At 39.2% G+C, this 24,926-nt stretch overlaps 1 protein-coding gene across 16 annotated transcripts in view; it reads right to left on the bottom strand.

Annotated features, from left to right (window-relative positions):
- The window catches only part of ADGRL2 (adhesion G protein-coupled receptor L2), a 381,333-nt gene that overhangs the window by 146,885 nt on the left and 209,522 nt on the right, over nt 1–24,926 (bottom strand). For 3 of the 16 annotated variants that reach the window (XM_085067919.1, XM_085067926.1, XM_085067918.1), the window contains exon 1: nt 8,418–9,249. The exons of 2 other annotated variants lie outside the window; for them this stretch is intronic. The gene's annotated coding sequence lies outside the window, so the exon portion shown is untranslated. Of the gene's footprint in view, nt 1–8,417; nt 9,257–10,084; nt 10,108–20,125; nt 20,142–24,926 lie in introns of those variants that run through there. 11 more of the 16 variants (XM_085067924.1, XM_085067923.1, XM_085067915.1 and 8 more) reach the window with 8 other exon arrangements.

Below are 24,926 nucleotides of genomic sequence, written 5' to 3'. Positions count from 1 at the left end.
GTAGTGCCCTTAGACTCATCAAGAACACTCATAGAATAAATGCATGTACATTGGGCATAAAGTCACATATGCCCTGTGTCAACTTTATTTTCACTGGGAAAATAAACTATGAAGTACAACCCTTCAAGGTTTCAATATCAGCTTTTTTTTTTTTTTTTAAGGGGGTGTGGGGGGTGGAGACATACTCCTGATATTTCAATATGGCTACAGCCATTACATAGGATAAATATAAGACAAATTTTGGGTGTTCACTTCAAGATGATGAGACTGCTACAAACAGACCTCTTCTTTGCTGATGGAATACCTCATACAGTTGAATCATCAAGCAGTTACTATGAGATACTATTACACACCTGCTCAAATGAGGGAAAGAATGAGGAAATAAAGAAAGCAGAGGGAAAAAAAAGCCAACAACTTTTCGGAGAGGTGATGCTCTACTCAAGCACGGGTAAGATTGCTGCCTGAAGGGCAAAAGGATTTCTTCTCAATTTCAAATTATGTCAGCCTGCACCTCCCCTCCCTCTACAAAACAACTCCCAGCCTCAAGTCGGTCTCCTGGCACAGAAGCTCAGCCAGGAATACACCACTTTCTCTCCTTTAAGCACTTTATACTGATTTACACAAGAATCAGCCACACCAATTGACAGTCTGCATCTAAGAAATTAGACAGAAGTAAATAAAAGCTGCTGGAGACACTGCCAACAAAATAGTTATGAATTGGTCTTCTGTAGAACACTCATTTTGTTCAAAATGAAGATGCAATCATTATTCACTCTTGGAAAGCAGGTTTTTCCAAATTGTTCACTTCACATTAAAAAAAGTCTAAAAAATAGTGTAATAGTCCAATGAAAGGATGCCTGGATCAGATTAAAAGAATTCTGCCTACCATCAACACAGGCATCAGGAATTTGCCAGAGAAACGCAGCGCCGACAGCAGAACTTGTTCTCAGAAATATTTTCTTAAAACATCACTTTATTTAGAAGCAACGCTGCCTACTGCGAGGGAATTGTTTCTGAACCCTGCTCACCCCGGCGCAGACTGCTATGCTGTAAAAAAATTACAAATATGATACTGTAAGAGAATACATAGAAAAGTGAATTAAAGTCTCCTTCTGGCATGTGATCACTCTCCACCACTGCAGCATGATTTCACAGTAAGGCTCTCACTCCATGCACACCCGAGCCCATCAACAGCAAAGCAAGTCTGATAGTCAGGAACAAGGTCGGTCATCCCCTCCCCAGCTGCCAGAAACAACTTTTAACAGTAATCGGCGTTATTATTCTGTCATCTGGATTCAGAGCAATAATCGGTGTGAGGTGTCGACTGATGGGAAAATACTAACAGAGGGCACAAAGGAAAGCAGCAGCCCAACCTAAATGAGAGATTGGGGATTTTATCACATCCACAGGCAACTGGATAAACAGAAGTACTCTAATTTTTAAAGCATAATTCCCCAGTGATAAATCGTTTTGCTGCTACTCTGCTGATATTATCTGTTTTTCCAACAGTTGCAGACTCAGATGTGACTGGACATGAAGGAGCTGTGCCTCTCCAGCAGTGGTGCACGCCCAGGGCTCGGCTGCTCCCACACTGTCCCCACCACAGGAAGCAGCAAAGGAGCCCAAGAAATAGGAAAATTCCCTTCTTTACCATAAAAGGTATAAACACTCCCACACCTATCTGTGAATCTAGACACCCCTTATTTAAGCATTAGACATATTTTTATATATCAAAACTAGGGATCTTAAACAGCACTCTTCATTCATGTTATTTCATTCCAGCTTTTGTAGCCCACTGCAAGCAAGTAACACATTATTAATATATAAACATAGTAAAAAAAACATTTATCTGTATTACCTTTTAGAAAAGCTGCTCCCCCTTTTCCCTATATTGCCTGTTTCGCACAAGGAAGTATCTTTCCTTGGGTGATAAACACATTGTAAAACAATGTTAATGAAAGAAGAATTCAGAGTTATTTAGTACACCAAGGGACAAAACAGGCAGACCGAGACTCTACCATACTTGTAAGAGGAAATGGCATAAGATAAGTCTCTTATGACAAAAAAAACCCACCCTGCATTGTATTAAAAGGAAAATATTCCTAACGTTGCATCTACATAAGAAACACAAGTAGCTTCTTATTAGTTCCAACTAGATTTTCTCTGAAGCTTGCTGCTCTCACTACTGAAACACAGACACTGATACTTAAATCTTTTTTGTGTAAATGTTAGTGTTTGTAATGTGCTCCTAAGAGATTAGGAATAGAAAAAAAAATAACCACACAACCAAGACAGGCCCTATTTTTCTCAGCCCATGATCACTTGTCAAGCCATGATTAATGCTGTGCTCTGTAGAGGGAGACATTACATCTAGGCTACAACGGACCTAAATTTTACCCTAAGGCAGAAGTCTGATTTAAACATCTCTATTCAAAGTGACATTTGTCCTCTCTTTTCAACCAGTTTCCTCTGAAATTCCAGTAAACTGACTTTGTGACCTACAAATGGTCCATTGATTCTAACTTGTCGTGTTGCCTGTCCTTGTAGCAAAGTTAGTTTTGGTGACTGAATGAAGCAAGATGCTATGCATTCAAGAAAAATACAGGAGCAGAGTCCATTAGGTGCTCTATTAAATGCTCAGTTGGATAACAGTGACTACAATTTATGGCTATAAGGATTCCAGCTTACACAGAAGAGCTAAAGATGAATACCGAGGTCAACATTAAACATCAGAAAATATTTTTATATTCAGAAGTAACAACGGCCTTCATATTCTGAGGTGATGAGCAAAGATTTTTTTTTTTGTGTGTGTTACAGACAAGAACACGGGCATCGTCAGAGCCACCCTGAAAAGTAATTACATTTTATCTCTTACCTTTCACTCTGAAATGTCTGCTAAGGTATTTACATTTGTCTGTTACGGGAACAACAAGTGAAAAAACTAGTTGTTATCACTTATCTCAAGTAAATACTATTTCTCCAGTGAATGGTATTATTCCATCTATTTTATAAAGTTATTGTAAGACCCTCTGATTTATCTGTAACTGCTGTTGTAGGAATAAAAATAAGACATGCTTATACCTCATAAAAAAATAGAGAAATAGCAGACCTGGACATGTAGAGTAGTCAATATCCTTCTTACTGAACATGAAAAATGGCAACATTTGATAATATTAAGCAATTTAGACAGTGCTGGCAAGTTCCTACTAGCCAAGGTAATCTTATTTCTGGTGCTTTTCAGGGTAAATTGATTTTTTTTCCTCCTCTTAGCTGCTCTGATAATTGAACAAATGTATACAAGTGTGATGGGATTTTACTGAGAAGACAACACACAAAATATTCCCCAAACATGGAGTATCTTACTCATTAAAAAGGATTTTTGTTGCACTTAAGCAAACTGTATTTAAGCTTGCTTTGTTTCAGAGTAACAATCAACAGCATTTTGCTAGAGACTGCACTCTACCTGCAGGTGTTGAGCATTGTGCTTGCTTCAGTCAGGCTGCAATGCTTTTTACTATCACCCCTTTCTAAATAATTTGGGTAAATGGCAAGCTAGAGTTGGTTGAATCATTAGAGTTCCTCATGAAAATCAAAAAGAAAGAATTCATGACATACGCATATTACATATTCCTCTAAAACCCATAAAATACCCCATTTAATGAAACAATCCATACTGGAGATGCTATGATTCTGAATTTGAAGACTTTTTTTCTTCCTCCTTTTGGAATCAATTTCTAGTTAACTACCAGTTTGCATGTAGAGAATGCTGTCAGACCATAGCACTCACCAAGCAAGTGTCTTTCTATAACTAAATTGCTGATATTAAGCGACACAATCGTCCCAGTCTGTGCTGCAGAAACACATCTCGTATATTACGGGCTGAAAGAAACATGAACTCCTAGAAAAATTATCTCTTGCAGAGGGCTTTAAGCTTGTAATTTTTCACCTTTTAAATGAAAAAATATTAAAAAGAATCACATTTACTAAATAAAGACTAGAAGTATTTTCTACACTAGGTATATGTTCAAATTAAATCACAAGTTACCAAAATCCCAGAGCCACCTGCTACTTTTATTTTAAAAACTGTGGGAAACAAAATGCAGCTATCTTTGAAAACTATTTAAATATTAAACACGACTGTTAAGAGTATTGAGAATGGCCTTAAAATAGGTTGCTGTTTTTCCAGTTTTCTTGACATCCAATTACAACTGTGATGGTTTAAATTTTTTACTTGTTTCAACTAGGGTTTTTTTAAAAATAATAGACAGCTTTTAAGTTTAAAAGCTGCACATAAATACTTTTAAAAGGTGAATTTCTTGCAATTTCAAATCACTTTTGTACATCACAAACATTAATCCTAAAAAATGCTTTGAAAGAGACTGTTTAACATGACATCTCCAAGTAACATGACTGACAATAAATTTCACTAGCCTGTTCTCTGAAGTACCTTAGTGCATTACTGACTCCTTGTCTAACTATGCATGGATATGATTTCCATTACACACCAGACATAGTTTAACTTCTTCACTAGCAGCTGACCAGGTAAAAATCACTAATGGTAACTTCCAGTTACTGTATAATCAGGAAATGCAGAGGAATCATAGAGCATTTTTTGATATAAAGTGTTACTGGTAGGTTATTTGTCATTACTATTAGGTATGGCACAGTGTTCAGCAGGAGCCATACTATAAGGTAACAGTATTTTCTTGCAAGTATGTCAACATTTTAGGTGGACACAGGATGAGCAAGGGTTTGGAAATTCATAAACTTTTAGTCCAAATTTCAGTAAAAGCTTATTATTGTGTTTCTGCACTCTCTAGATGTCAATTCTTTCTACTGTATGGTTATGATGATTTACATGAATTTATTACATACTATCTAGAAATGTATTTAAATTAAAACTTTGATAAATATTTTTCTTAACTAGAGAATTCTTGCTCCAAAACTCTTAAGTGAAAATCATGGACTTTTAAAAAAAGCTGTAATTCAAAACTGTAGCAAATTTTCTTCATCACAACTATTCTCATTTAAAAAATATCTATTAATCAAAATGTCATGACTACATATCACATTTCCAGAATAAAACCAACCATATTATTACATACTCTTAACTCCTAAGACTATACTACCTTGCTTATTTAAATTTTAATAAGGTGCTTCCTTACTAGAGACTAGGATTCCTGAGTAACCCCCTTTCCTGACTTTACGCATTAAAAGTGGTAAGAGATAAATAAAACATTGAGAAAGCTTCTGAAGTGATCAAATAAGAACTAACTAAGCAAACTTTGGTTTTTTTAAAGCTTTTCTCTTGCTCATTTCAGAAGGGAAACACCCAGAAGCCTGGTGTTAATGTCTCTGCTGATTGTGAAAATTGCAGCAATAAAAACTCCAACTGCTTGTTTTAAATTAAGACTTGCAAGACTACATGTGAGATCTGTATCTTTACATTAGTTTTTATAACATTTGGAAGTTTGGTTGCCTGCTTTGATGTTGGTCTATTAATGAGCAGGGGAGCCAAAAGCCAGCAAAAAAATGTTTACTGGAAATTCTCAAGTCAAAACCTGAAGTAATTGGTTTGTTCTACCCCACATGATTAAACATCCTGATTCCCCCAACTACCAGCTCCCTGAGCTATCTGAACGTCTAGGCTTTTTTACTGTTGCCAACACATAGTAACCCACAGTGATTGAAAATGGCAGCTGAAGTGCTGCTGCAGCACATTAAATTTTCTCTAAGTGGTCCAATTTTGTCATCTGAATGTTGAATATCTTCTTTTTACTACTTTTTTACCTTCAGAGATTTGTCGAATTTGGGGTTGCCGTCACATAAACCAAAGTGCAACATTTTCAAGACAATTTCTAGATTATCCCTAATAGCTGAAAGTATAATGTGCTTTCTTTATAGCACTCTGCATTCAAAGCAGACTAGTTAACAGCAACTTAAGTGTGATAATGGCAATTACATCAATATGTTCCTTTTACACCACCAAAAGGTACTACTTCAGACAGCTGAAGACATTAGGTAAATAAACTGCTGGAAATTACCTGAAAGTAATTATGTAATTTTAGGACAACTAAATACATCTATTTACAAAATGCCCAAATAGCCGTGTCCATCTAGGAATCACAGAAATCTATATAAATTACTTGATCAACTGCAGTGTTTTTCACCAAGACATGTCATATATACTCAGTTCCTTCATTACATGAAAGGAAATTGAAGCCTGAGTGAAGATATCCTTCTCTAAAGGCATGTCACTTTCAGGGCAGTAAAAGAAACACCTCCCAAATGGTGAAGCAGAAGAAAAGAAATTTGTAAAATAAACAAACAAAAACCCCCAAACAACAGACCAAATGCTACATATCAAGGACTTAAACCAACTTTTTAAAAACACAAAATACGTGGTTTAGTATCTGTATCATTCAAGTAAAAGGTTTGCAAAGAAGCATTAGGCAAGGAAAGCATAGGAAGTTCTTTTTTTGCCAGAGATATAAACCAGAATACAGCTCTCAAGAAACATCTGGTCCCTGGAAAAGGTCCCAACTTATTGATGGATAACTGGATTTTTCTTGGCTTTTGGGTTGCTGGATTATGAATATTGATTTGCAAAGGTAATAAAAGGGTAGGCTAGGCCACATCCCCTTTCAGACTCAAGGAAATAGTAACAAAGGAATAAAAAACTATGAACATGTAGTCTCGTAAAACAACTTGCAATGCGATAAATGTTCTACACAGCCACCAAAACAACACTCCTGCCATTGCTGGTTTCAAGTTATTTATTATAGGGTAATACTAACCACAAATTAGGTTATCTTAGTAAACACAGTATCACTGATTAAATGAGATTAGAAGAATTACTCATTTTCACTTTTTCTAGAATGAAAAGGAAATGGAAGCATATGGCCAGTGGTGATCAAAACTTCTTTTAAAACTCTCCATAAAAATATCTATTATTCCAGCCTACCCACCCATTAAGGAGGGAAGCATATTTGTTTCAAAGGCCTGGAACCGAGAGGTCTTTTATTACAAGATTTCATTTGTTTTCTGAAGTAATTAGAAGGTCTTCCCCATTGAGCTCTCCACGCAGTAACGTGTAGGCCATAGCCAGGGCATGAGCGCGGCAGAAAGGGCTTTCTAAATCCCCCTCTCAGAGAGGAGGCAGCAGAAACCACGCCACAGTGCCTGTCATAAAAGGTCACTTTTTTTCCTCGGAACAAACCATTAATCAATAGAGTGTAATTGTCCGAGCGCTCGCAAAGGCTCTGCAGCGAAGGGACCTTGTTTTTCACTCGCATAATTGCAAAACAGCAAAAGTTCAGAAACATAACCCAAATCCACCTCCCCATTTTACCCCTTTACAATTCCCACTGCCCTTTGGGCCTCTTCTTGGAAGCAAATGGAAGACAAGCTGAAGTTTTCTCAATTGAGCCGGAGCTAAGAAACCTTTGATATGCTAATACCCTCCTTCAAACGGTAAGAATTCACACTTGCATTAATTCAAACAATTTCTGCAGAATGATGCGAAATGGCACCTCTTTTCGTGGCAAGCAACAAAAGGAGGGAGCCGGAGCGTCTGAGGAAGCCAAACAGCAGAACATTTGTTTCGCAGGATTCCTTCCGTCGCGCACAGGGGCATTTCTGGGCAAAGAAAACACACCTGAGCACCAGCAGAGCTCTTTACTTTCTGACAAACCGCGCTCAAATCCCAGCAGGGCCGGCGCAGACTAACAACAAGATGTTATTTTTAGAGCCAGACACAGCAACGGTGCCTCATGACACACTGTTTTCTGTCTCCAGATGGCCCCAGATTTCTACATGTGAAAATAAATAGAAATAAAAAGAAAAAAAAAGGGGGGAAAAAGTTGTTCTCACCCCATAGCCGACAAAGGGTAATTTATTCCTCTTCCCACAGCCGCCCCCCACCTCGCACGGGTTGGGAGCCGGGCGCTCGGCAGAGTTACACAAATAAACCCGCAACAGGTAATTATTTGGCGAACGGATGCAACTTTCCGCGCTGCGCGCCGCGGAGCGCCGGGCCTGCTCGGCGGGCGGACCCCCGCTCGGCCGCAGCCCCCGCGGCGGGGCGGCCAGCGGCGGCGGGCGGGGGCGGCGGGACGCGGCGCGGCTGCCGCAGGTCCCTCCGCAGGGCGCGGGGGGGCGGCCGGCGGAGCGCGGCTGTTCCGCGCGGGCGGAGCTCGGCCGTGCGGAGCGGCGCCGCCGCGCTGCCCGCGCCCAGGGCCGCGGGCTCATCGAGGGGCGCATCGCTCCGCCGCAGGCGGCCCCGCGGCAGCGGCGGGCGAGGCAGAGCCTAAAGTAAGTGCATCCCTGCCGGCGGCTCGGCGGGGGAACCTCCAGAAGTGAGGGAGCAGGCGGCGGCAAGAACGCGCGGCGCGGCTGCGGCGCGGAGCTCCGCTTACCTATGTCTGGGAGACGAAGGCGGGCCGGGGTCTGTGTCCCCGGCGGGACCCGCGGTCCGGGTCAGCCCGCCGAGCGCAGGGCTGCGGGAGATCGCGGCGGAGTTAGTCCCGGTGCCCCGGCGGCGGCGCGGGAGCGGGCGGGCGGGCGGCGGACTGGGGCGGGAGCGGGCGGCAGCCGGCGCTGCGGCTCGGAGGGCTGGGGCAGCGCAGAGCAGGGGCGGCTTCTTCTCCACGCAGCCGGCCGGGAGGCTCTTCGGGGGCTAAGTCAACATTTTCCTGCAGTTCCCCACACTCCGCTCCGCAGCAAACGCGCGATGCAGCCAGGCTCCCGCACGCACGCACACAAGGAATAAATTCGATTAAAAAAAAAATAAAAGCCGAAATGGAGAGGAGGACGGGCGCAGTGCAGTGTGTGTGCCCAGCCTCGGCAGTCCCTTCTGTGAAACGATCGGGAGGCGATGCCAGCAGCTGGGATAGCGGGGACCCCCTCCTCCGTGTCTCTGTCGCTCGCACCGACCGGATTCACATCTCCCGGGATGACATTCTGGCCTCTGGCGGAGTGCGGGGCCGGCCCCTCCTCGGATTTTCTCCTCTTCCTCCCTGTGCTGCTGCCCCGCCAGCGACTGGAGATCGGGCGCCGGGCGCTGAGCGAGTAACGCGCGCGGTAATGGGAAAAACGCAATACATACACATCAAAAAAAAAAAAAAAAAAAAAATCCCAATGAATGTATGGCAGCCTCTCCGTGCTCGTGCACCGCTCCGTCTGCGGCTGGGGAGCGCCAAGTCCTGACACGGACTCTCCGCCGACTCTGAACTGGAGTCACCTCCAGCCTCCTCCCCCTCCAATCTCCACCCCTTCTCCCTGCGCTCCCACCCCTGGGCTCAGCTAATCATATAAACATATTATCACGTAGAGCGGCATCGGCGAAGGACAAAAATCTCTCCCTTCCTGTCTTTTTCAGTCCCCCCCGCCCTTCATTCATTTTGGGGGAGGCGGGGGCTGAAGGCTAAATAGCGGCCGCTCGGCACCAGAGGCCGCGCAGACCGGCTGCGCTCCGGCGCTGCCCGCGCCGCCGCCGCGGATGCGGAGGGGCGCGCACGGCCGCGGAGCCGCTCGGCCGCCGCCGCGGAGCCGCTGGGCACCCCTGCCCGGCGCCTCGGGCCCCGGCGCTAGCCGGGCCTGGGGCCTGGGCCCTGCCGCCGCCCCCTCCCTCTGCCTCCCCGGCGGCTGCAGGCGCGCAGGCCGGCCGGCCGGAGGCGTCCCCGCCGCACCTTCGTGCCCGTGCCCGACCGCGCAGCGCTGCCGCGCACCCCGAGCGCTGCGGAGCCCGAGCGGAGCTGCCCGGCCGGCTGGGCTCTCCGCGCCGGGCCGGCTCTCCGCACCGCAGCGCCTGTCCCCCGCCTCCCCTTCCCCGGCGTCACTAAAAAATCCTTCACCGGCTGGGCGAGTGGCGAGCGAGAGCGGGCAGGGCGGGAGGACGGGGGTCCGGGCAGCCCAGCGCCTTCACGGCTCCGCTGGTCCTTTCCTTCGCTCCCTCGCACTGACATGGCCCGGCTTCTGCCCGGCAGGGACGGCGCGCCGAGGCACAGCGATGCGTTAGGGAAAACATGTCAGGGCAGGGTAAACAGCACTTGGAAACGATTTAAAGGATACTCAGTTGACTCACTGCTGTGCTCGGATACAAAACGCAGTCTAGTAGCGTTGTTGCATTCTCCCAAAAATCTGCTCTTGGAAACCAGGTCTGGGATTGTCGGTAAGGTTTGGGCTTCTCCTCTGTATGGATGCAAAGCACTGAGGATCCGCTCTGACCTTTCAGGCTGTGCAGCATGGGCAATTCCCAGCTCTCAAGGTCAGGGAGAAGCAGCTGGGCATTAGCGAGGGCCGTGTGCGCGTCCCACGCTCCGCGCCCGCCCGGGGCTGCGGTGGCCAGAGGGAGGACGGCCGCGGTCAAAGCAGCTCAGCCTTGACCTGCTAACTGTCCCCTCCCTTTGTTTGGGGGGTTTAGCCATCCGCTCTCGCTGCGGCACTGAAATGAAATCCTCTCAACTGCATCTACCCACGGAATGGCATGTACTAGGCAGGACCACTTGGGGCTTGATCAACTGTGTTGGGTCCAAAGCACATTGGCAATCCAGTTTACAACACCCACACCACACCAGGGAATCGACATCATTACCTTTGTTAATGGTAATGCTTTATTTTTTTTACTCAATCATTTTGATGTCTCTGCATACCTGTGCAATTAGTGTTTAGAAACTGTAGCATGTATTAAGAGAAACATGCTATGTTAAAAGGAGACTGGATCTTGAAGACCTTGCAATATGGAGTAAGAACCATAGAGCTGGTCCAGGGCTCTTCAAAACCACATTAAGCTTTCAACAGTGCTAGCAACAATCTTGGGGATGAATATCTAAAAGTTACTGAAATATGGGTATGTCATACCTGTGCTGACCTTCCTCAGCTCATGGTGTCTGTCCAGGGGACTGGGGAGTGGAAGAACAACCTCAAACTTTCAGGACCGAAGGAGGAATTCCGCCATAGTGAGCACCTTCCTGCGGCCAGGAAGTGCACCTTCCTGAGGCCAATTTCAACTGCTTTAAATCTTCAAAAGGCCTCAAAACCAAACAGCATGAAAGGACAGATCATCTGTCTGTGTAATAGTTTTGTACCTACTATATGTAATTAAAAGTACGGGTTACTGTGAGAGCAACATATAGCAAAAGAGCAGATTCTCTGTTAAGTTCCTTGTGTATTCCTAATATAGCCAACTGCCCTTTCTTGCTGAAAGTATCCTTATAAACACCTGTATAATCCCTAAGTAACCCCTTATGTATTTCTAATGGAATTAAATGATACAGGTATTTCAATGTATTTTATCAGAAGCTGATTTTCATTGGAAGGACTGGATGCATCTGTTATGGAAACATGCTTAAGAGGGTCATAGAAATATTAAGATATGCATATTGACTTCTTATGATTTTACCAGAGTTTTAAATTGTATCATTAACAAGTCCTACTTTTTCTTTCTTTTTTTTTTTTTAATAAATGTAATTGCAGATAAGCAGTGATAGCCCTGAGCTAACAGACTTTTGCTTAGTTGATGAGAACAGGATTTAGCCAGAAAACTGTCGATAATACAAGAATTATCTGGGGTTGATGGTTTTCCTTTGAGAGGACATGAGAGAGAGAAGTTCTTCTGTTTGCAACAAAAAAAGTCTGTTGGGTTCTCGAAATTTTTTTTCTGCTCACAAAACGATTGAAAAGAACTGCAGAACTAGGCTTTGTGCTAATATTTGCAGAAGTCAAAGTGAATTCACCTATGTGGATTCAAATATAGGACTGAAGTTCATTTTTCCTCTTTTCATCAAAAACTTCTGGAATCATATTTCCTTCTACATGCAGAGATGGATTTTTACATCTCTTTTACAATGGTAAAATTGTAAAACTGAGTTTCAAACAATTGGTAAAACTGCACAGACCTTTTAGCATTTGTTTCGAAAACACGTTTCCATTAATTCTCATTAAAACTGCATTCAGATATACAAATACCTGGCAGAGGTGTATATTGTTTTGGCAAGTAAAATATTATTATTCAAATGATTAATTTTACTTCACATGAATTAGCCTATGTTTCTTTAAAAGAAAAAGTGTACACACATGTACCCATGGCATATTTAAATCTGATCCTGTAGTTTTCACTCAGCCACAATTATTGTCATATTTGAATATTAATATGTAAGAAGGAATTATAACAAAACAAGTTCCTTTCCACCTTTATGGCTTCCTACTATTTGCTTTTTGACATAACCCTATAAAATATGAGTCTTATTTCATGCAAACTCCACGAAGAAGTACAGACAGTGGATTTTCCCTAAAATCTTGCTTTGCTACAACAGTGCAAAATGTCTTGCTTGAAAACACTACAAGAAATGTTATAGTCTTATCAAAATCATTTGCAATATTTTATCCCCACTCTTTTATTATGTTAAATTTGTAATATTTCATGTTAAAGTGTTCTGTGTGTATTGCTCTCCAGTTGCTTTCATGAATCTGCTGGATGATGTCCTTGGAAAACTAAAAGCAAATCCACAGTAATTTTTAAAATAATCACAATTGTGTATCAATTAGCATTTCCAGGGACTACGTGTAGGACAGTAACTAGTGGAATGGATTTAACTGTCAGCTGTGTACTTGAAGGAGATGCATCTGAGAAGGATGATTTAACTCGTGGCAAAAACTGGCCAAATTATGATGTCTGTAATATGATCTTATAGGCTTCACTAGCTTTTTTTTTTTTTGTCATAGAATTGCATTTTACATCGGCCTATTCTTAAAAATGTTATATTAAAATGTTTAAATATGTTGATAAATAATACTTTGTATTGCCCTAAGTGTCAGTCCCCCCATGAGTAATGATTTACACAGATTTTATGCAGCCTATTTTTTTATTACGGAGGTTTTATGACTGAACTTTAAATACTAGCGACTGACATTTCCTCTTATCTGTCTGTACTGCTGTGAATAACGTATCAATGAACCTGTAATTAGATGTAATGTTGGCAAAGACTGACAGAAGAGGTAGTAAATACATGTATGCAGTAACATCAGCTAAAATTGGTGTACTAATATAAAGACACAGTTTAATTGCTATAAAGTAAAGACTTCAGCTTTTTTTTTTCCGTCGAAAAGTAACAAACCATTAAATGATTTTACCATTTCAACATAAAACAGAAAAGGGAAGATTTTGCTTGTTTTATTTAGGAAAATCCCCAATTAATTTTGCAGGCAAATTTATATAAATAAACTGTGAATGATACAACCCATAATAGGAAATATCCAATGTATTGCCTCAAAAGTTTGGAAATATATCTTGACAATTACTGGTCTTTTAAACTAAGTAATTGATTTTAGTGTCACTTGGGGAAAAAAATGAAAAACATCAATAAAATAAGAGAATTCTGCAGCTGTTCCTAACAAATAAATGTAATATGAATTTGCATTTTGCATAGTTTACTTCAGTAATCAATTTTAATGACTCATAATCTATATCATTATTTAAGAAATGACAAAATCATTGACTTACTCATAACACTTGCTAATTGTTTTTAAAAATAAATTCTACACATGACTAAGGAAACACCCATTTCCACTTGCTTTATGTTAAATCAACATCTAACCACTCATGGTGATTTCATTCAAAGAAAACAGAAGGAACACATTAGCTGTGTGGTTAAAGAGATTGATGGGCTTCAAACATTTTAACCATGGATGGTTTTTTTCCAACTGTAGAGACGCATGTTTTTAATTTAAATAACTTCAAGAAAATGAAGATCATTTTATTCAACAAAGCTGTTTTTCCTTGTTTCTTAGAAATTAATTTAATTTGGTTTAATTAAGTAATATTAGAAACAACCTTGTTCAGAGAAAATGCAGCTATGAAACAAAAGCATGTGCATGCCATATTAACTCATATTCTGAAGCAGAATTTTTGTATCACATTAATAAATTAGAAGAGATCAATATAATTTTTGTCAGAGAATTTAGATGCAGTTTTTATGCCATTTTTTGCAGTTATCTCTCCACTCTCTGAAGTAAATTTGGGGGAGCAGTGGAGTTCAGTGTTACTGAATAAATAAATTCCTTACTTTAGACTTCAGGTATTTTGACTGTATGTTGGTGGAGAAAAGTTTATAGTTTAATGCTGCAGGCATTTACAAAGGCCAAAGAGTTTTCAAGATTGAGCTGTTAGGAGTCACGTAGCAGGACACATTTAAAAAGATGAGCATAATTCCCTGTTTTCATACGGAAAGCTCAACGTTGAAGCTTAAATGATCATACCAGGAAAGGAACTGCAGTGCTGAGCTTTTGGGGAAAGAGATATGTCATGAGATCCCAATTCTCCAAATAGCTTTGCACATTCTAGTTTTCCTTTTCTCCAACTGCTATATCTGTATATCCACACATTCTGCAGTTGGGCAGCAAAAAAATGTTTTGTTTTAGGGTTTTTTTTGGTTTTTTTTTAAGGATAGAAGCCCAAGAGAATACAAAGAAATTAAATAGATTTTTGTATTTAAAATAAATGCAATTTTGCCTGACAGGCATGGATCTCCTTCTCCTCCTCCTCCCCCTTACACAACTATGTTATACAATTTGCCATGACTTTGCTCAGTCTTTGTAATTTGCAGTGAGAAGTACCCCATATCTCAGACTGGCATGTGTGGTGGTCTCTGCATATCCTCACCATCTCTTCTTACCTCTTTTCACCTTCCTGCTTTATATAAAAGAATGGCAATAATTTGCTTTATCAAATTCCAATTGCATCTGGACTCCAATCTAGAACTTATTACATAGTGCTATTAAGTATCATACTACCTAGGATTCTGGCCACTCTTCTGTTGCTTTTGTGTTGCAAAATGAAAGGTAATGCAAGACAGATAAACAAAGAATTCAAAGGCAAACCATTGTATTTGCAAGGTGGAATCCATGAAGGCTTTTCTCTTCTTACCCAAACACCCCATTTAATCTGCACTTTTAAAATCCATATTCTTGATGGCACAGACTAAGATTTGAGGAGATGTGCACAGCTCTAAAAGCCCATAAAGATTTACATGCCTGCATTGGAGGTAAGGTTAAATTTATGTTCTTGAGAAGTTATGGGATAAAAAAAATCAAATTCTTGGACCACCAACTAGAACTCAGGTCGCCTCATTTCAACTGATTGTTCAAATCATTAAGATACAGAGTTGTGTTCCCTCTGGTGTTCTCACTTTCTAGCCCAGTGAATCATGAACCATTTTCTGGCTGGTGCAAAACTTCAACAGAAGTGGAGAATATTTCCATCTCCAGCCAGGTTGTGGTTTAGAGAATTGTTTAGCTGGTGAGAAATGTGCATTAGAAACCCTTCAAGCAGAGGAGAGAGCCGAGCCTGTTTCACACACTGGACAAGTCTCTGAGTGCTAGCTGTAGAATAAAGCTACACCTTTAAAAGAAAGGGATGATTGCTGCTGGGTTTAATGGCAGACTAACTGCATTCATGGAGGTCAGGTGCTCTTGGAGTTTGACTGTCACCTTTAAGTGCTCAGCTTTGTTTTACACAGAGCCTTAGCAATAATATAGGTGTAGAGCTCTTTAGTCTGGTTTGTCTTGACTGAAGCAATATTTGGCATGATGAGTATTACAGCTGCAGGAGGAAAATTTGATATAAAAAACATGGAAGTGCCTGTTGAACAGAGACATCTTCCCCAGGTAGGCAGCAGTTAAACAGAGTAGTCTTTAAAATTAACGTCTTAAATTCTTTCCATGTTTCTCTTTAGGAGTCAAGTTGCAGAAATTCTATACATTGCCTACATGAAAATCTGGTCCACAGTCATAATAATCAAGTTGAGAGATATGGTAATAGGTTATGAACAGGAAAGAACAGGGTGCTCACAATCAATCATGAACAGAAAAGAACCTCCCACTGGGACTTCCTCACCTCATGATTGCAACTTTCAAGTTTCCCTTAGCAAAAGATGGGGCATGAGAGCCATATTTGCTTCCAAATTTGCATATTTCAGTTCACTTTTGCTGCTTTCCCCATGTTTCAATATGTGTTATTCTGTAAGAGCAAACGTCTCTTTTTAAATTTAGAATTTTCGATTGGTAGCTTTAATGAAGGCAATGCTAATTGTGCTTTACATGCAGTTATCTGGTTCTACCCATCAGTTCCTCATGCTAGTCTGGAAGTGCTTTAACCTCAGTTGATTGGTTATACTTGCTTTGATTTTGTTATGTGGTTTAACACAAGGACTTGCTACCTTATATTTTTTTATAAGATTATATTTTTTCCTCTTTTTACTGATTGCCATTGAAATGGTGAAAGTTATGTGATTGGCTCCCTCCGGAGCAGATACCAGAGATGCATCATGGATCACTGGTCAGAGAGCCTAGACACAGCAGCAAATTCACTCTCCCTCCCCTCCCCATCAACTTTGCACAGCAGCACTGCTTTGCAATCCATCTCAGCTGACATGAGCAGAGCATGGAGAGGGAGACCCAGATTTGTTTCCAGGCTTACATCTTCTAGTTCACATTTTGTTGTGCCTGTGTTACATTGCCAGGTGTAACTCTGGCAGTAAAGAACAGTCATTTTCCTTCACTGAAACTGCCTATAAAAGCCTCTGTTTCAGTAATGATTTGTTATATATTACAAACACCTGCAGCACGGGGAATTAATATCACTAAATATAGGGATCAAAGATATTCCACCTTTTTTTTCTTTAATTAAATGATCATTTACTTTTGACAGACCTCAATGTTTTTGACAAATAGATTTGAATCTGATTGAAGGTATGGCTACGCCTTTCTAAAAACACTGCAGTCAAAGAATGACATTAGTACCATGCTCCTGTTTTGAGCAACATCGATTGACTGCTTAGTACTACTGCTAATTATAAATAATAAAATGTATTCAATAATTAATTAAGATGCTATTCTTCACCTTACTTTGAGAACTGGCTGATGTTTGTTTGACTACTCAGCACCAAAATATGATCTTTTTGTATTATATCTGGTAAATCATAATACTACATTTAACATATCATTAAAACATGACACTTAAACTTTTATGACATGCTTGAAAAGCAAAGTGATAACTCTGTATGCATTTACACAGGAATGGGAGATTTTCTGCATGTGCAAGCACAGAATATTTCTGAGGAATAAACCACAAATTTGCATTGCAGCATGTAGGTACCCAGTTTCGCCTTTCGGTTTTCTCTTCCTGTTGCTTCTCTATATGGCTATGTCAGTTTAATTGGCTTTCAACAGAATTTTTGTTGACAGTAAAATTAATGTGCAAATTTTCTATCAGTTGTATATATTAATATAATTCCCTCTCAAATACAGTTCATTGAAATTAGCGCTGGTAAAAGGTGGGATACATATTCATACAGTTATTTACATAAATCCCATTCAGCTTTATGCACCCTAAGCTTTAATGCAAAGTATCTACTACCGCAGGTAATTTTAGCACAAGCAAAACAGTGCATAAGTGATATCTGACTTCCCAAAGATCGGGTGTCTTAATAAATAGATTATTTGAAGAGAAAAAATTTTATTAGAAATTACATCTGTGACATAATTTTAATACATAAAAATTACCATCTTTACAACAAAAAAAAAATTGAAAATACTGATGTGTTTCTCCAACAAATCACACACAATTGGCTCTTTTTAAATTACATAAATTGTGCATGATGCCTCATTTGTGACACAGCGTAAGATAGTGTGTTAATAAATTAATAAACTTTTCAATAACAATTTTGTTACGAAGCAACTTATACGACAGAGTGCACACCAGACCAAAAAGTAAGTTTTATAAAAATAAGTATGTACTGGGAATTGATTTATGCAGCACAGCATTTTTATCAGTTCTAGTGACAAAAATATCTTTAAAATCAGTTGCAATATTTATATTGATCCGCAGATTATTTACTTGGATTTAGAATGCTAACTATAAGAAAAGCCGTTAGGTCATTATCTATATAAGTTCAGGGAATTAAGGTACCATCTATTCCTTGTTGTGAAAGGCATTTGCTACTAAAAATATAAGCTGAAATCTACTAGGTGCAGGTGCAGATTGTCCTTAGCAATGCAGCTCTGTTTGTGTAAGTTTTCCCTGGTAAACAGAGGAGCTGCAAGGTCACAAAACAGACAATGGCACAAATCTCATAGAAACTTAGGCTTTAATGGAGAGACTTGCAGTTTTTATATTTCCCTGAGCATAATGTTGCAACACATGACTTACAACAGTCTCTATTTTTCACAATTTTCCAGTTAATGAAAGTAATGTTTAAATACTCTGAAGTTAGATTATTAACTTCTACAAAATAGAAACAGATGTGTGTCTCAGTATGCCATTAAATTTATGATTTACATAGTATTCTTGAATACAGCTGAGCAGAGGCCAATGATTCTAATTTGCTCTAGATTTACAATAACCTGATCTGGTTTTTGTAAGTACTGAAACACTTTAAACAAAATTAGAAAGCCGTTGTGCTTTGTGTGATTAAAGATGCAATTCCCTTTGGGGTAATGAGAAGAGTTAGAACATGTTTCTTTCTTTATGGATGTTTCTATTATAAACACGAGTACCATATATTATGTATTTTTGTTACTATTTCCTTGCTTTTAATTATAAAATAAACTGATTGAGTTGTACTGGAGTTACACTGAAACAATGCCAAAATCTAGCTAAAAAATGCATACTGAGGTTCATAAAAATCCTTAAAATTCTTCTGAGGGCCTTAAGATCTTGTTAGAAAAATACTAGTTCCTTATAGTTCACAGAATCCAAGGCATCTATGTGATTTAAAACTACACAGCTTAAAGAATTATTAAAAAAGCTAACACATTTCTCAGCTTATTATACTATGTTAATGCACAACATTTTACAGGACAGAGGTTTTGTGTATTCATAGCATTTTACTTCTGGAGATACAGATTCACTCTATCTAATGGCAGAAATCACAACTGGAATGAATATTATTGTTGATACAAGGTGTATCTATGGGTAGGGATCAGGTTGTGTTGCTGCAACACTAAACGCTGAGGTTTTTTAAAAAGAGGCAAAATAAGATTGGATATGTCAGATATAAGCAATGCAGGAAGAATACTCTGTGCATGAATATTTAAGGTCTGTTTCAAAGATCCTGAAAATCAGAAGCTAGGTCTATAAAGATGTAAGGATTCAATGTTAGATAGAAATTACTATTTCCAAATTGTAATCTATGACTCTGTGGTCAAAAATGTAGGTCATTTAGCATTGTAATTAACTTTTCACAGGGAAAGGTGACATAGCAAGGAAGTGCATGCATCTATTTAATAGGGACTTTATCTAAGAATTTTTAAAATTATTTCAACTATTCTTTGCATCTTGCACCCCAAAAATCAAATGGATTTTATGAATGTAGAATTAATGAACCAGTAATTTATTTTACAAAGTACCTGGAATATAGTATTATTCCATATATTATATTATTCATTTGCTATTTTACATAATGCATTGAAGATAATATAGACTCAATATTATATACTCATATTTAATCATACTACAATATACGTATTTATATTTATCTTTACCTCTGATGAAATGTTTAATATTACTAATCCTTTCATTTTAATTATATATAATTAACTATCATTAAAACAGGAGCATTACCTTTTAATAAAAATTTAATCATACATTTACTCAAGCACGGGATCAAAACGCTACACAAGGATGACATGTCTTAAAAGTGATTGAATGAATTCAATTTATTTGGTCACTCACTCTTCCAATGCACTTAGAGATTGCCATCTGTGCTTCACTCAAGAGATCTCCAAGGGTTAGCTCCCACACTCCTACACATTCCTTGCCGTGGATTGCAGCGTTACACACTCATTCAGATGGAGCTGTGAGCTCAGTGCTCAGCCTGGCTGCTGCTCCAAGCTCAGGTTTTGGTCCCAGCAGTGCCCCAAGAGCTCTAGCACTCAGCCCCTCACAGGGATTCTTGCTCTGGGCTGTGGGTTCTGTAATGCAGCACTGCTGGAATTCCTGACCCAGGCAGACCCATGTGCACAGACCTCATTTTGAGAAAGGATGAGGATCACTTTGGATTTTTTTCTGGGGGATCTGGCAGTGGCAACTGGAATGAAAAAATGGTAGGAGAAAGATTTTTCGTCATACATTGAGGCTGAAGTGCATGTAACTGGACTAGTTTTGTGGTTTCATCCAAACTTTCTGGGAAATTTATCTGTTAAACACACAATTACCCATACATGAGGCATCAGACTGACAACAAAAGATTGGCAAATGTAACTAATTCAACTTTAGGATGTGTCTATGGAAGAATTAGTACTTGAGAATTGTTTGTTTCCTTCTATAAAAAATGAATATGGGTATGGAATAAATTATTGGTCGGAATGAATGGCACCAGGACATGAGAACTTCATCCTTTTCATCCATTACTTAACATAAGCTGAGGCCCCTCTTTTGCAAACACACAGGTCTAGGTCAGCAAACTTCTGCTGAACCAAAACCGTATCCCCAGTCCTATAAATACTTATGCCTGTTAAATCCCAACAGCAATACTAACTGAGAAATCACAAATATAGCGAAATGTGTCATCTTGTATTACAATTATTTGGGAGTTTTGGAGAAGTTTTTAATTGTTGTGATAAATTCATACTAATTCTCTGAGGCCCAGATTGTGGAATTGTGTTTGCAGCAAACTGTTCTTCAAGAAGCCCTGTGTGATTAACTTGGGAGGCTGGAGGCAAAAACTGCAGATGAGAATTCCATATGTCTAAGGCAAAGCACCTGAAAGGAAAACTCACATTTTAATGACAGAGCATGGGATGGCCATTATAGGAATATATTGTATTGATAAAAAGGGAAAACACCTGGTCAACAAAGGTTTTGCAATATTTTTTCATATTAGTTATTTTAAAGTCATATTAAGCTGTCAGAAGACTTTGGTTCATTATGAACACTCTGTTTCTTAAAGATGCTCGGTGAGTCTGGATGCACTTAGGATAATTTATTTTCCAATAGACTCTGAGTTGCCCAGACCTACTTCTATTGAAGTCAACTTTTATTTTTCCAAAGAGAATTAAATCAAGTTTAATTTTTCTTCAAAAGGAAACTTAGTTAGATTTCTTAATTGTCAATTTTCTTCAAACAATTACTGCATGACAAAATTTTAAAGAAATTAACACCCAATAAATTTTGTGATTCCTTATATTAAAGTCCACTCTAAAAACATTTGTCTGGTGCAGTTACTCAACAACTCAGAATAAGTGGGGAGTTCAAAACTGTATTTATATTAATTCTGAACCTTCCTAATGTGGTTTAAAGTTACTTTATCTGAAAATACATTTAAATTGAAAAGGGAACTGTGTTTTAAATGTTTCTGTGGTTGAAAGGCTTCATACATTCAAAAAATATTAACTAAAAATAAAATGGACCCTTTCCTATTTTATTTTTTTTTTTATCTTGCTGGGGTGTTTCATATTAATATTGACACAGGTACAACAATTCAACCAACCTGAGTGATAACAAAGCCATTTTGCAATGGCTCTTTTGTTGAGCAATGAAACTGTGAAGAGAAGAGCAGATTTGGACTATTCAGTTCTGCCACTCTGATCACTTTCTATTGCATAAGATTCAGGTCAGAAAGTTTAAGTGCCTAAAATCTACAGACTGCCTGTTTTCAGAAAATGCCAGAATAGACATTCCGGTAAAAACATGTAGGAGAGCTTTCCACCTCGTGACAAGATTTTTTACGCAGAACTAGTCTTTGTTGAAGAGCTGCTGTCTTCATTATTTAATTTCTTTGTGGAGCTTACAGTCAACATGATCCCGTTGAGTTCTTTATTTAATATGTTTCAGAGCGCAGGACACCTGCTGACTTCTTTAATAATGAGTTGTCCTCAGTTGGCTTATATGTGAAAACTGTTCAGCTGAGGCGAGTAAAGAATAACCTTAGACATTAAGACTGATTCCATTAAAAAATAAAATAAAACTGTGTCCAGGCTCCACACCCGAAGTCCCTAAAATAAATTTGCAAGGGCTTTTCACAGCATGGAATTCAGGCGGATTTTTTTTTTAATTGAATTCTGTTCTGTGTAAGTGCAGCTCAGTGGAATTCAATTTCCATGTAGGCTCCCAGGAAACAAATACATGCTAAGTATTTTTATTGCTAATGTCTTGGATTTAGTTTCTTAAGTATTATTTAGATTTGTCTGTGGACAGAGTTTACCAATGTTTACCTTAACACAGGGCTCTGTGACTCCCATTGGAGAAGGGACTCTTTAAAAAAGAATTGGCTAAAGCACAGAAGTTTAACAATGAATAAATTCCAAGGCTTTGTATTGTATTAATAAGGATCAAATTCTACTTCTTTGTACAAATCCTATGAATTTGATGTAAAATTTCCATATTCCCAATTCAAACGATATTTTTTGTCCCACATTAAAATATTTTCCCTACTTGGAAGCCTCTTCCACACCTTGTCAGAAGTTTGGGGTTATACTGATACAGATGACTCAGGGAAGCCCTACACTCTCAGTCCTGCAGTTTGTAAGATCAATGAGTCCTGCTCCAAGTGGATGGTAACTAAAACAAAGAAATCAGACTTTGACCAATTACTTTATCTTAATTGGCTTTATTCTGCACTTATTCACATTTCTCCCATAATTCTTTTCCTTTTGCTGAAACACATTATTTCACCACAGCCCACAAAACTCAGGTGATGAATAAAAAGCATCACACAAATGAAAACTATGCTCAGCCGCTGTTAACTCACACTCAGATTTTTCTTAGTCAATAGAATATTTTTAAAAATGCTTTTTATTTTACAACTATAAAGAAAATTGTTGACCAATAAGGCAAATTGTTAAAACAATTAACTGTTTTAGGTTCTTTATGTTAACCCCTCATTTAACTCAAAGAAATATACTCTGAACCAGAGGTACAGCCTTGTTAATTATTTTATGTTACAATCAATAAATTAAGCAGCCTTTATCCGTGCTTGGTGTTATGTGAAGGATGCTTTTCTGAAGAAGGCACTTGTGCTTCCATCTTCTCAGATTCTGTCTGACGACCTAATCCAAAGTATGCCCAAACCTCTGTTAGAAAACAGACTCCATTTGGTTTTAAATCTGCTTCCCTTTTCTCTAAGAGGAAATGTCTCAATTTACTATGTTGACTACTACATATAGTCTATATTATCATTATACCCATGTCTCTATATTCTATATTATTATTATTTTTTATTATTTATTGCCTGTTGGTATTATGTTCTTGAATCTTTAGGTGTTGGATGAATGGAATTATTCTTTTGTAACTGAGTATTTTCAATAGGTAAGTGCTGATACGTGTGTAAGGTTTATTAGTACTTTTGTTAGGTTTGTCAGGAAATTAGGGTATGGTAGAGATATATGTCTTTTTAAAATCCATCTTGTAACAACTTGTGCACATAACCTCTTTTCAATTTCTGCTTATGAGTAATCATTTTTATATGTGTTTAAATCACATTTCAATTTTCTGTAGACACAGTTCTTACTACATAACATATACCATTGCTAGTTTTGTAAGTATGTTTTCATTATTACTTTGTAGAACTGAGACAAAACAACAGCCACTCTGCAGGATGATAGCAATGACTACCAAAAGATTCAAATCAGGATGGACAATGGAGAGAACACAGAGCAAATGGCAAACCTATCCCAAAGAACTTCTGTAGCACTACTTCCTTTTGCAATCACACAAGTTTTACTTTTGAGTCTCAGTGAGGGTTAAATGTCATGGGAATGGGGGGAGGACACCAAACCCTACAGAAATCTCCAAGCTGAAGTCCAGCAAACCACCACCACCAATTCAGTGCCTGATGCAAGAACAGGTCTATGGGCCACTGTGCCCTGTACTGCCTGCAAGCACAATCCACCAGAAAGATGCTGCATGAGTTTAGGTCTGGCAAATGTCAGGCAAAAAGAATTGTGAATCCATCCTGCCTAGGGACTTGTGTGGGACTCAGGGCTGGTTTCAGGCCCAGCAAGGAGGTGCAGGCAATGTGGGTGTGTCCACACTGTGGGCAGGGCAGGCACTTGGTCCTTGTCCCTCTGTGCCATTCCCACAGCTGCATCAGGGCAGCCTCAGAGGAAGCCTGTGCTCTCTAAAGGCATTTGGTCACAGTTCATCTTCTTTTTATTTTACTGTAATTCTGTATGGTATGGCTAAGATAGTCACAGACAGATAAAATGAAATATATTTTTTTCACTTCAGCTCTTGTCTTCTTCCTGTTCTCAATACAATTATTGTGTAGCACACGAGGAAAAATGCTTAGGTTCTGTCTAAATCAGTCTAAATAAAATGTTAAAGGTGACAATCTCTTAAAACATTGCTGATCATTACTTATAAAACTATATTTTGAAATTGTGAAAACAAGTGCTTTGACCTTGTGAGCTATGGAAATATTTAAAAAACAAATCTGCTCTGCTTTTTTGGCTAATAGTTGTGATTTGCATAGTTGAACCTTGAATGCAGTCATAAATAGCTACAGAATCCATCTTGGCATAATGCCCAGCAATGTTAGGGTGCCAGACAAAAAATCGGGTCAACCACTTACCAAGTAAGTCATTCTGTCTCAACAAGGTGATGTCTAACAAAGAAGCTACAAGGCTGAAGACAGCTAACATATTCAGCTGCTGTTCAGAAAGACAAGAACTTTTCATTTATCAGGATAATCTACTGCTCGTAATCAGTACACCAAGTGAACTCCCTCTTGTGAAAAAGAGAAAAGCCCATCAATTGTTTTTGCTAATTAAGATGAATATTATTCCTGTGAAATGAACCAAAAAGTTCTGTGTAACCAGAATCCCAATAGAGATCTATAATCTCAAAGAATAATTGCAGAGTTTTAATTGAGAAGAAAGTGAGAACTATTTTTTTGTCTTCTTCAGTTTTTAGCTGCAGCTGTCTTCCGAGT

Source organism: Lichenostomus cassidix, chromosome 8, assembly GCF_008360975.1.
Source record: "Lichenostomus cassidix isolate B80296 chromosome 8, HeHo_3.0, whole genome shotgun sequence".
Lineage (NCBI taxonomy): Eukaryota > Metazoa > Chordata > Aves > Passeriformes > Meliphagidae > Lichenostomus > Lichenostomus cassidix.
This window is presented reverse-complemented; position numbering and strand designations above follow the sequence as displayed.